Raw genomic sequence first — 11,971 nt, forward strand, 5'->3', positions numbered from 1 at the left:
TATATCTTGTTTTGTTATTGCTAAATGAATGTGCATAATCTTAGTATTGATGCCATTATATTCATGTTTATTATTTCCAGACCACATCTCGGACAGTTAATTGGATAATCACAGCTCGGTGACATGGCACAAAATTGCAAAATTGCAAACATTGTTAATGTCCAATCAACATTAAATAACCCTAAACTGAGGAACTGTCACTCTCACCGGCTCTCTAACAAGAGTACAATCTCCATAACTTAATTTACTCAATCAGTGTATAAATTCCAGAGGCATCACCCTCTAATTCAATATATAGCCTTGTTGATTTGATTATGTTTAAATGTTGAAGTTGAAATAGTGCTGGAATAGCGGAGGCAGTGCTCCTGTTGTCTTTATACTGACTTGCGGTAGCTCTGTGGTTCTAAATTAGTAGTTGTTTAGTAAACTGTCGAAAACATTAACTTGCTTGACCATGCTGCAGGTCATATAACTGTTACTTGTAATATTTGCTTTGTCGACTTCACAGGACAGATGTTGCTCTCCAGTTTTGTGATTTAAACAAACGTATTTGTAGTTGAATTTATTCCTCCACTGTGTGACTGTTGTCTTTTTGTTGTCACATCCTTATTGTATATCAAGGTGGCGTATGAATAAATGGGTCATAGAGAAAATAACACAAATATCACAACATAGATTGTAATATGGCTTTTTTTATTAGCTTGGCTTCCACAGTGATTTTATCAACGCACCGCTACTGCCTTTCACTTCATCTTTACCTACTCAGAAAGATGTCCAATTTGCACTTTGCATTGAAAACGTAAAAAGGCCTAATATGGTTACATTGTAAAAATAAAATAAAAAATGAGTTAACAGGAAAATTAGATTCAATAAGCCATACACACGCTCTTCTGTTGCCAGGTTACCTCTGACCTGGCCGTCTGCTGTGGTGGACATAGTCAGTTTGAGTTCTCCTGGTCTCAGAGCCAGGCTGCTGGGATCTCACTTCCACACATATTGAGGGGAGATACAGTCTGCCCATTGTTTCCAGGGACACAGCACTCCATTCCCAGGCTGGACCGATGGGGACTGCCTGTCACAGCCAATTAAGGATCTCCACAGTCTCACTGCACTCAGCCAGCAACAACCAAATAGTCTGTGGCCAGAATGAGCTGCTCCTGTGCAGTTAGAGTAGGAGCACTGAAGTTGATCTGTTTCAGTATCACTATGTTTTTTCTAAGGATAGAAGTGTGGGTTTGTTCTTTGAAATAAGCATACGTCTAGGAAAAAACTATTGCGACCTATTGCATGGTTATGAGTAGTCTCGCTACGTTTCCTATATTTAAGTGGCTAATTAGTTTGAATATGTGCTCCATACAAATTCATTTGGTTATTGATATGTTGGGGGTTGAGATTCAACAAGCGGAAATAGACTGACAAGGTGTTTTCAGCCAGGACAGTCATCATAAAGTAGTCTGGAGTGAAAAGATTAGCAGTTATCACTCCCACTACTCTCCTCTGTTTGGCACTGTGTGAAGAGGTGACAGCTTGAGTCTTGGTTGTGTGCCACGAGAGTGTCCCTAGAATAGATTCGCCCATTGTCTCAACATCTGTTTTTCTCAGGAGGCCAGCTAACAAGGCACAGGGTGCAAATACTTGGCATGAAAAACATAAATACTGTCAGAAGCTGTTAAAAGGAGCAGAGAGGCACTGGGAATGCGTGAGTCATCACTTTCAGATTGTGGAATGGTGGGATTTCACACGGCCATGACACTATCTCAGTGTTGTTTTACCCTACATGGGGATTATTTACAGGACTGGAGCTACTACACGACTACTCTTCTCACTACTACCTTAAGGACAGCAGGTCCTGGTTGTATTGAACTTATTGATTTCGCTGTTTTCCTGAGTTTTTCCCCTCAGCGCTGTGCTCCAGCATGGCACAGTGGATCTTCTCAGTGTTAACTGAAATGAGGATAATGACAAGAGACAAGGAGCAGGTGCCAAGGCCGTCTAGAACAATCGTGTTTCACCCCTGTGCTCGTAACCCTCCTTGATCCAAGGAGAAGCGCACTAACCAGTCTGGCTTGAATGTCTGTGAGGATATTTGCCACAATGACTATCGTTTTAGTTGGTTTGCAGCACTAACTTGACAGTATCCGTCTCCCAACGTGTTTCATTCTGATTTTGAGAATGGGGTTACAATGTGTTGACGTAATAAGAAACAGTGTGAACATCTGCTGATGGTAAGTAGAACAGATAGCTGCAGGGAGAATTCAATTAACAGGATTTTTCCAGATGTATTGTTTCAATGGCTGAGAAAAATGTACCTTTCTTGATTGGATGTTTTTCTTTGGCCAATTCACATGCTGTACAGACTTCCTATTGGATCTGTTATAGGATAAAAGCCTGAAATCATGTGTAATAGAAGCACTTCTCTTTTTTGCTGCATTATCAATAATTGAATGCTTAAAATGCTCATATATTATGTATTACTGTGTAAGTCAATAGGGAACGTTAGCAAAGATGCCTGACAATATAAAAAATAATGTTTTTAAGCAAATGTCATTGCCACATTGAGTTGATGTGATTTATATGTCTTGGTGTGAATGGGCATTTATAAATTACTGTGTTAGTGTGTGTTTTATTTAGACTTTATTATTCTCTTCTAAATACTCCTGAAGACACAACAAGGCCAGACAAGGTTGCTGTGCTCTGTTATCCTCTAACTTCTTGGTTATGCTGATAACAGGGTCATATTCCTCTCTTTCTCTGCCTCTGCCTCTGCCTCTTTCTGTCTGTCTCTGTCTCTGTCTCTGTCTCTGTCTCTGTCTCTGTCTCTGTCTCTGTCTCTGTCTCTCTCTCTCTCTCTCTCTCTATCTCTCTCTGTCCTTTTTACTAATGCACACAGAACACAATCTGTACAATCAAGGCAAAGCAATGGCGTCTATATCTTCCTCTCACTCCCCTGCATTCCCACCCACAACCTCACTCTCTGACTCCATGTAGCTCTCACTGCCCTCACTGGCACAACAACACATTCCTGCCCTATCTTCACCCACCTCTGCTACTTTAGAGCCTCATACAAGAGCCTACCGCAGGTAGGTTGTAGTTCTGTATGATGCAAAATGGTTACAAACAGGTTTCAGTAGTTAAACATCAGCTGGTATTGATACTTGCTGTTAGCAGTCAAAGTTCAGACAGCAGGATGTCAATGTGACAGATAACGATTTTGACCTCTAGAGACGATCTATACATTCTACTTAAGTGTCCAACATATCTCAGCAAGTTCCATGTCACTGTGCCTCAACTGGAGGTGTAAAAGCTGTTTGAAGCAGGCAACACCTGAGAAACTTTAGCTGGACACATAGTTTCTGGAGAAAATAAATGACTTGGCCTGATTCCATGGCATCCCAATATGCCCTGGATTGATTTGAGCACTCCAAGTGGGTGAGTTGCTGTTGTGATCACACCTCAGACACCAGTGGGGGATTAGCCCTCCTAGTAGGTAATGGAGCTGCATGGGAACACAATCATGCTAACAATCTCTTCCAGATGTCGTCCACCACGCCCAGCGGCGCAGGCAGAAATTGCTGTGTGGCTGGGCATAAGTAAAAGTGGCTGGGCCAACATTTTCCATCCCTGACATATTCAAGTGAAAATTAACGCAATCACATTTGTCACGCCCTGGTCTTAGTATTTTGTGTTTTCTTTATTAATTTGGTCAGGCCAGGGTGTGACATGGGTTTTGTATGTGGTGTGTTTTGTCTTGGGGTTTTTGTTAGGTATTGGGTTTGTGGCTTAGTAGGGGTATCTAGTATAGTCTATGGCTGTCTGGAGTGGTTCTCAGAGGCAGGTGTTTATCGTTGTCTCTGATTGGGAACCATATTTAGGCAGCCATATTCTTTGAGTGTTTCGTGGGTGATTGTTCCTGTCTCTGTGTTAGCACCAGATAGGGCAGTTTAGGTTTTCGCACATTTATTGTTTTTGTTAGTTTATTCATGTATAGTGTCTTTATTAAAGTACCATGAATAACCACCACGCTGCGTTTTGGTCCGCCTCTCCTTCACCTCAAGAAAACCATTACAGAATCACCCACCACAACAGGACCAAGCGACGTGGTAACGGGCAGCAGCAGGAGCAGCGTAATAAAGACTTCTGGACTTGGGAAGAAATCCTCGACGGGAGAGGACCCTGGGCAAAGCCAGGGGAGTGTCGCCGCCCCAAGGTGCAGCGGGAGAAGCGGCAGCAGGAGCAGCGCGAGGAGGTATGGACATGGGAGGACGAATTGGATGGAGAAGGACCCTGGGCACAGCTTGGAGAATATCGCCGCCCCAAAGAAGAACTGGAGGCGGCGAAAGCGGAGAGGCGCTGGTATGAGGAGACAGCACGGCGACGCGGATGGAAGCCTGAGAGTCAGCCCCAAAAATGTATTGGGGGGGGGGCTCACAGGGAGTATGGCTACGCCAGGTAGGAGACCTGCGCAATCTTCCTGTGCTTACCGGGGGGCTGGAGAGACCGGGCAGGCACCATGTTATGCTGTGGAGCGCACGGTGTCTGGTACATACCAGCTCCGTGTATCGGCCGGGCTAGAGTGAGCATCGAGCCAAGTGTCATGAAGCCGGCTCTATGCATCTGGGCCCCAGTACGTCTCCTTGGGCCGGCTTACATGGCACCAGCCTTGCGCACGGTGTCCCCGGTTCGCCTGCATAGCCCAGTGCGGGCTATTCCACCTCGCCGCACTGGCAGGGCGACCGGGAGTATTCAACCAGGTAAGGTTGGGCAGGCTCGGTGCTCAAGAGCTCCAGTGCGCCTGCACGGTCCGGTCTATCCAGTACCACCTCCACGCATCAGCCCTCCGGTGGCAGCTCCCCGCACCAGGCTTCCTGTGCGTGTTCTCGGCCCAGTACCACCAGTGCCAGCACCACGCATCAGGCCTACAGTGCGCCTCGCCTGTCCAGCGCTGCCAGAGCCTTCCTCCTCTCCAGCGCTGCCGGAGTCTCCCGCCTATCTAGCACTGCCAGAGCCTTCCTCCTCTACAGCGCTGCCGGAGTCTCCCGCCTGTGTAGCGCTGCCAGAGCCTTCCGCCTCTAGAGCGCTGCCGGAGTCTCCCGCCTGTACAGCGCTGCCGGAGTCTCCCGCCTGTCCGGAGCTGCCAGTCTGCAAGGAGCTGCCAGTCTGCAAGGAGCTGCCAGTCTGCAAGGAGCTGCCAGTCTGCAAGGAGCTGCCAGTCTGCAGGATGCCGCCAGAGCTGCCAGTCTGCAAGGAGCCGCCAGAGCTGCCAGTCTGCAAGAAGCCGCCAGAGCTGCCAGTCTGCAAGAAGCCGCCAGAGCTGCCAGTCTGCATGGAGCAGCCAGAGCCGCCAGTCAGCATGGAGCAGCCAGAGCCGCCAGTCAGCATGGAGCAGCCAGAGCCGCCAGTCAGCATGGAGCAGCCAGAGCAGCCAGTCAGCATGGAGCAGCCAGAGCTGCCAGTCAGCCAGGATCTTCCAGATCCGCCAGTCAGCCAGGATCCGCTATTCAGCCAGGATCCGCCATTCAGCCAGGATCTTCCAGATCCGCCAGTCAGCCAGGATCCGCCATTCAGCCAGGATCCGCCAGTCAGCCAGGATCTGCCAGAACAGCCAGTCAGCCAGGATCTGCCAGAACTGCCAGCCAGCCAGGATCTGCCAGAGCCAACTACCTGCCTGAGCTTCCTCTCAGTGCTGAGCTTCCTCTCAGTGCAGAGCTTCCTCTCAGTGCTGAGCTACCCCTCAGTCCCGAGCTACCCCTCAGTCCCGAGCTACCCCTCAGTCCCGAGCTACCTCAGTCCCGAGCTGCCCCTCAGTCCAGTGGGGCCCTTGGTGAGGACTACTAGGCCAAGGTCGGCGGCGAGGGTCGCCTATCTAAGGACGCGAGGAAAATGGACTAAGACTTTGTTAGAGTGGGGTCCACGTCCCGCGCCGGAGCCGCCACCGTGGACAGACGCCCACCCGGACCCTCCCCGTTACAACATTGCATAATTTAACACATAACACATCATAAATGTGACCAAATACACCACAAACAAGCCCGTTATTATTGCCAAGTAGGCAGCGCAAGTGCGCAACTACACAACTGCTTACAACACCACCACTGACAAAACAGTACAACAGTAAACAAACATAATTAAATATAACACAAACATGGATGAGAGCACCAGCTGTTCCGGAAGACTGTGTGATCACGCTCTCCGCAGCTGATGGTGCCTGTGTCCAAGAACACTAAGGTAACCTGCCTAAATGACTACCGACCCGTAGCACTCATGTCTGTAGCCATGAAGTGCTTTGAAGGGCTGGTCATGGTTCACATCAACACAATTATCCCAGAAACCCTAGACCCACTCCAATTTGCATACCGCCCCAACAGATCCACAGATGATGCATCTCTATTGCACTCCACACTGCCCTTTCCCACCTAGACAAAAGGAACACCTAGGTGAGAATGCTATTCATTGACTACAGCTCAGCATTCAACACCATAGTACCCTCAAAGCTCATCAATAAGCTAAAGACCCTTTCTCTGTAACTGGTTCCTGGACTTCCTGACAGGCCGCCCCCCAGGAGGTAAGGGTAGGTTAACAACCCACCCGCCACGCTGATCCTCAACACAGGGGCCCCTCAGGGGTGCGTGCTCAGTCCCCTCCTGTACTCCCTGTTCACTCATGAATGCACGGCCAGGCATGACTCCAACACCACCAATAAGTTTGCCGAAGACACAACAGTGGTAGGCTTGATCACCAACAACGATGAGACAGCCTATAGGGAGGAGGTCAGAGACCTGGCCGTGTGGTGCCAGGACAACAACTTCTCCCTCAACTTGATCAAGACAAAGGAGATGATTGTGGACTACAGGAAAAGAGGACTGAGCATGCCCCCATTCTCATCGACGGGGCTGCAGTGGAGCAGGTTGAGAGCTTCAAGTTCCTTGGTGTCCACATCAACAAACTAACTTGGTCCAAGCACACCAAGACGCTTGGACCACGGGAAGAAGGCATGACAAAACCTGTTCCCCCTCAGGAGACTGAAAAGATTTGGCATGGGTCCTCAGATCCTCAAAAGGTTCTACAGCTGCACCACCGGGAGCGTCCTGACTGGTTACATCACTGCCTGGTATGGCAACTGCTCGGCAGAGGGTAGTGCGAACTGCCCAGTACATCACTGGGGCCAAGCTTCCTGCCATCCAGAACCTCTATACCAGGTGTGTCAGAGGAAGGCAAGGAAACCTCTCGAGCCAGCCAGGGCGTGGAAGCCCGACGGGCTGGCTTAGACACCCCCAGTTCCATCGGCGGCGCAATCCACCCCGACATCACTAACAAAATAAAAAACAAAAAACTCCTAGACCGGCTGGGCGAACAAGAACTGACGATCCGGACGAGGCACGACGTGGGCGCCATCCGAGCCAACCGGGGCAAGGAAACCTCTCGAGCCAGCCAGGGCGTGGAAGCCCGACGAGCTGGCTAGGCACCCCCTGACGCTGGAGAGACGAAGCAGGTACGGGGAGTAAAACATTTAATAAAGATGGACACGAGACAGAAACAGCATCAGCAAACTAATACTAAAGACAACAACAATACAATACAGCAGCGGGGGAACAGAGCTGGGGATCTGACAAATATAGGGGAGGAAATGAACAGGTGATAAGTGAGTCCAGGTGCAGACGTGACAAACTAACCGGTGCCCCCACACACTGACTCTGTATCGATACCCCCCTGTATATAGTCTCGCTATTGTTATTTTACTGCTGCTCTTTAATTACTTTTGACTTGTATTTCTTATTCTAATCCATATTTTTTTTTAACTGCATTGTTGGTTAGGGGCTCATAAGTAAGCATTTCACTATAAGGTCTACACTTGTTGTACTCGACGCATGTAACTAATAGCATTTGATTTGATTTGATACATGCCTATCACCTACATATTCAGAGAGAGAGAGAGAGAGAAAGAAAGAAAGAACCAAAGAAAGAGATTCTACAGCAGCAAACAGGTACAGTGACAAAACGCAAAAAATTATACCGCTTTTAAAAAAACGGATAATGGCTGGTGTTCAGTCCGAGAGTCCAACCTCATGAAATAATCAATATATTATCAGATCAGACTGACCACTCCCAATAAAAGGAGCTATCTACAGTACAGGCACAACAGGTGGATTCAGGACCATGGTCAGTGCATCAGCCGGACACCACCTCGGCACTGGATTGGAATATGTGCAAACAGTTTATTGCACAAAGATGCAAGAAAGAAAAGAAAGCCCTGAAAGTATTTTCATTAAGCCCCCAAGTGCACACCTTTCCCTATGAAAACACCCACACACAATACAATGCAAACACTTTAAGCCTATATCTTGAGCTCTATGGCAGGTATGAAATAAATAGCTCACTTTGAAGAAAACTACTGTATAGGCATTCAGAAATGAAAACATGAAATCATTATACATAATACCACGGTGGGTATGAATACAGCCGTCCTATTTCATAGGGCTAGGTTGATGAGGTGCAGACAGCATGGAAGATCGGATGGATGTTTTGATACGGCCTGTAGTGGTGAAGAGTCTCTCAACAGTACATGAAGTCACACAGTAGGAAGGGTGAGGCCCTTAGTAGTCTATTGATGTTAGGGAAAATGTCAGGGCTGCAGCTATCCTAAACTTCAATAAGGGATGGGAATTCCTGACCTTCCCAATGTAACGGATGTGAAACGCCTAGCTTAGTTAGCGGTGGTGCGCGCTAAATAGCGTTTCAATCGGTGACTGTCAGTTGCTCTGAGACCTTGAAGTAGTTGTTCCCCTTGCTCTGCAAGGGCCACGGCTTTTGGGGAGTGATGGGTAATGATGCTTCGTGGGTGACTGTTGTTGATGTGTGCAGAGGGTTCCTGGTTCGCGCCCGGGTATGGGCGAGGGGACGGTCTAAAGTTATACTGTTACATTGATGCTGTTGACCCGGATCACTGGTTGCTGCGGAAAAGGAGGTCAAAAGGGGGGTGAGTGTAATGGATGTGAAACGGCTAGCTTAGTTAGCGGTGGTGCGCGCTAAATAGCGTTTCAATCGGTGACTTCAGTTGCTCTGAGACCTTGAAGTAGTTGTTCCCCTTGCTCTGCAAGGCTTTTGTGGAGCGATGGGTAACGATGCTTCGTGGGTGACTGTTGTTGATGTGTGCAGAGGGTCCCTGGTTCGCGCCAAGGTATGGGCGAGGGGATGGTCTAAAGTTATACTGTTACACCAACGCAGTGATGGTAGGGGTACCATATGATTGCGGTTTAACCAATTAGATCCCAGGAATTTCCTACTGCATTTTTCAACATTTCTGATTTGCCAGGAGACAATACAAACAAATCAAATAATGTGTGGGCCAGTGTTCAATCTGGCATGGTCTCTGCCCTGCCATGGCTGCCATGGCTTTGCCTATGACCACATCATGCTATTGCCAACATGAGGCCTGAGAATATGATGTGTCTATGTATACTGGACTGAAATCACAGCTACTGGCAATTTCTCAGATTGATGTGCTCTTTCTTTGGGTCTTCACTGTAATGCTTCATTTGACCTGAAGCCAAATCCCCATGCTGGAACAAAGACAGACTTCAGGCTCCATCTATCAGAATGGCCATTAATGAGCTATTCCTGGCAGAGAAAGCTCAGAACTTATTCTCAAAATTATTGGCTGCCAGTGGGACAGTGTTGGGGATTAGTGAACTACACGTAGTTCAACTAGTAATTAAACTACATTTTACAGTAGCTTGGTAGTAGTTGAACGAAATTCAAATCTTGGTAGTGTTTTCAGTCATTAATTAGCAGTGTAGCTAACTACTGGAACAACACACTAGCTTTTTTGCAAAAAATAAAATAAAATATGGATGAAGTAGACAAAAAGTTGCTCAATTCTGCCTAGTTCACACTTGAAACATAGTTTTTGTGTTTAATAGAATAAATGACACATTATGTTAAAATCGTACTACAGAGTGACCTGTTCTTGCAATTTGTATTCTAATTTTTCATGAAGTAGTTTGGATGTAGTGGACTACTTTTTCAAGGTAGCTTTAGTTAAGTAAACTATATTTTTCTAGACAAAGCTAGACAAAGTTCTACTAAGCTAAAATATGGAATTGTTTTAAGATGGTCATACCATGCATGTATCATTAAGCTATTTGATTTGGAATCTTAGAACCCCTGTATGTATTTTTAAAAAATTAACATTTGATAAAATATTTAATTGACCCATAGAAACTCATTGAATGACACATTCATAAATGGCAAAAAAGACAGTCCAAAAACATATTGTAAAAAACATTTTGGACACATATTTAACGTTTTTTTTTTGTTGGCACAAAACCACCACCATACTTCCCATTAATTTGTATGGGTTACCTTCAGACGAGCCCCGTGACACTTGTGGGGGTCTTAGAGCAAACGTATTTGTGAGAGTATCATCTTTCATAGAGTAGTCTTTTATTACTTAGTAGGCCAAACCATTCAGACACTACAGATGTTTTCATGAGAAGACCGATTTTTGGGATGTCTCATGTTCTCCTGGTCTGACAAACAGCGCTGTTAGCTCTGCCACTTTTAACTGCAGATGCAGAAGGCCGACATAGGCACATGTCCATGCAAAAAAACAAAAGTATGTGGACCAGCCTTCAAATTTGTGGATTCGGCTGTTTCTACCACACCCGTTGCTGACAGGTGTATAAAATTGAGCACACAGCCATGCAATCTCCAGAGACAAATACTGGCAGTAGAATGGCCCGTCATAGGCTGCCACCTTTCCAACAAGTCAGTTCGTCAAATGTATGCCTCACTAGAGCTGCCCCTGTCAACTATAAGTGCTGTTATTGTGAAGTAGAAACGTCTAGGAGCCACAACAGGTCAGCCGCAAAGTGGTAGGCCGCACAAGCTCACAGAACGGGACCGCTGAGTGCTGAAGCGCATAGCACGTATAAATCGTCTGTCCTCGTTTGCAACACTACCGAGTTCCTAACTGCCTTTGGAAGCAACATCAGCACAAGAACTGTTTATCGGAAGCTTAATGAAATGGGTTTCCGTGGCCGAGCAGGAGCACACAAGCCTTAGATCACCATGCACAATGCCAAGCTTCAGCTGGAGTGCTGTAACGCTTGAAGCCATTGGACTGGATGCAAGGAGAATGCTACCTTCCCCAATGCATAGTGTCAACTGTAAAGTTTGGTGGAGGAGGAATAATGGTCTGGGGCTGTCTTTCATGGTTCGGACTAGGCTCCTTAGTTCCAGTGAAGGGAAATCTTAATGCTACAGCATACAATGACATTATAGACGATTCTGTGCTTCCAACTTTGTGGCAAAAGTTTGGGAAGGCCCTTTCCTGTTTCAGCATGACAATGCCCACATGCACAAAGCTAGGTCCATACAGAAATGGTTTGTCGAGATCATTGTGGAAGAACTTGACTGGCCTTCACAGAGCCCTGACCTCAACTCCATTGAACACCTTTGGGATTAATTGGACCGCCGACTACGATCCAGGCCTAATCGTCCAACATCAGTGCTCGACCTCACTAATGCTCTTGTGGCTGAATGGAAGCAAATCCCTGCAGCAATGTTCCAACAGCTAGTGGAAAACCTTCCCAGAAGAGTGGAGATTGTTATAGCATCAAAGGGGGGGACCAACTCCATATTAATGCCCATGATTTTGGAATGAGATGTTTGACGAGCAGGTGTCCACATACTTTTGGTCTTGTACTGTAGCTCTAGGTTAAACTGACAGAGTTTGATGGGAATTGTTTTATTATGTTAATTAAATTAACGCACGGGTCAAAGATTTCTTAAGAGCAGCTTTAGTGTAGCTTAACTTCTTAAGTGTGAAGTAATTGGTAGCTTGGTAAACTACATCTTCACAGTTTATTTCCCAACACTGCAGTGGGAACAACACTAATGGTTTAGGAGTAGATAAAGATAATTCATTAGTGGTCGCCCTGGCAACACACAAGCATTCCAATGAAAAGTCTAT

Source organism: Oncorhynchus clarkii, chromosome 3 (assembly GCF_045791955.1).
Source record: "Oncorhynchus clarkii lewisi isolate Uvic-CL-2024 chromosome 3, UVic_Ocla_1.0, whole genome shotgun sequence".
NCBI classification, from domain to species: Eukaryota; Metazoa; Chordata; class Actinopteri; order Salmoniformes; family Salmonidae; genus Oncorhynchus; species Oncorhynchus clarkii.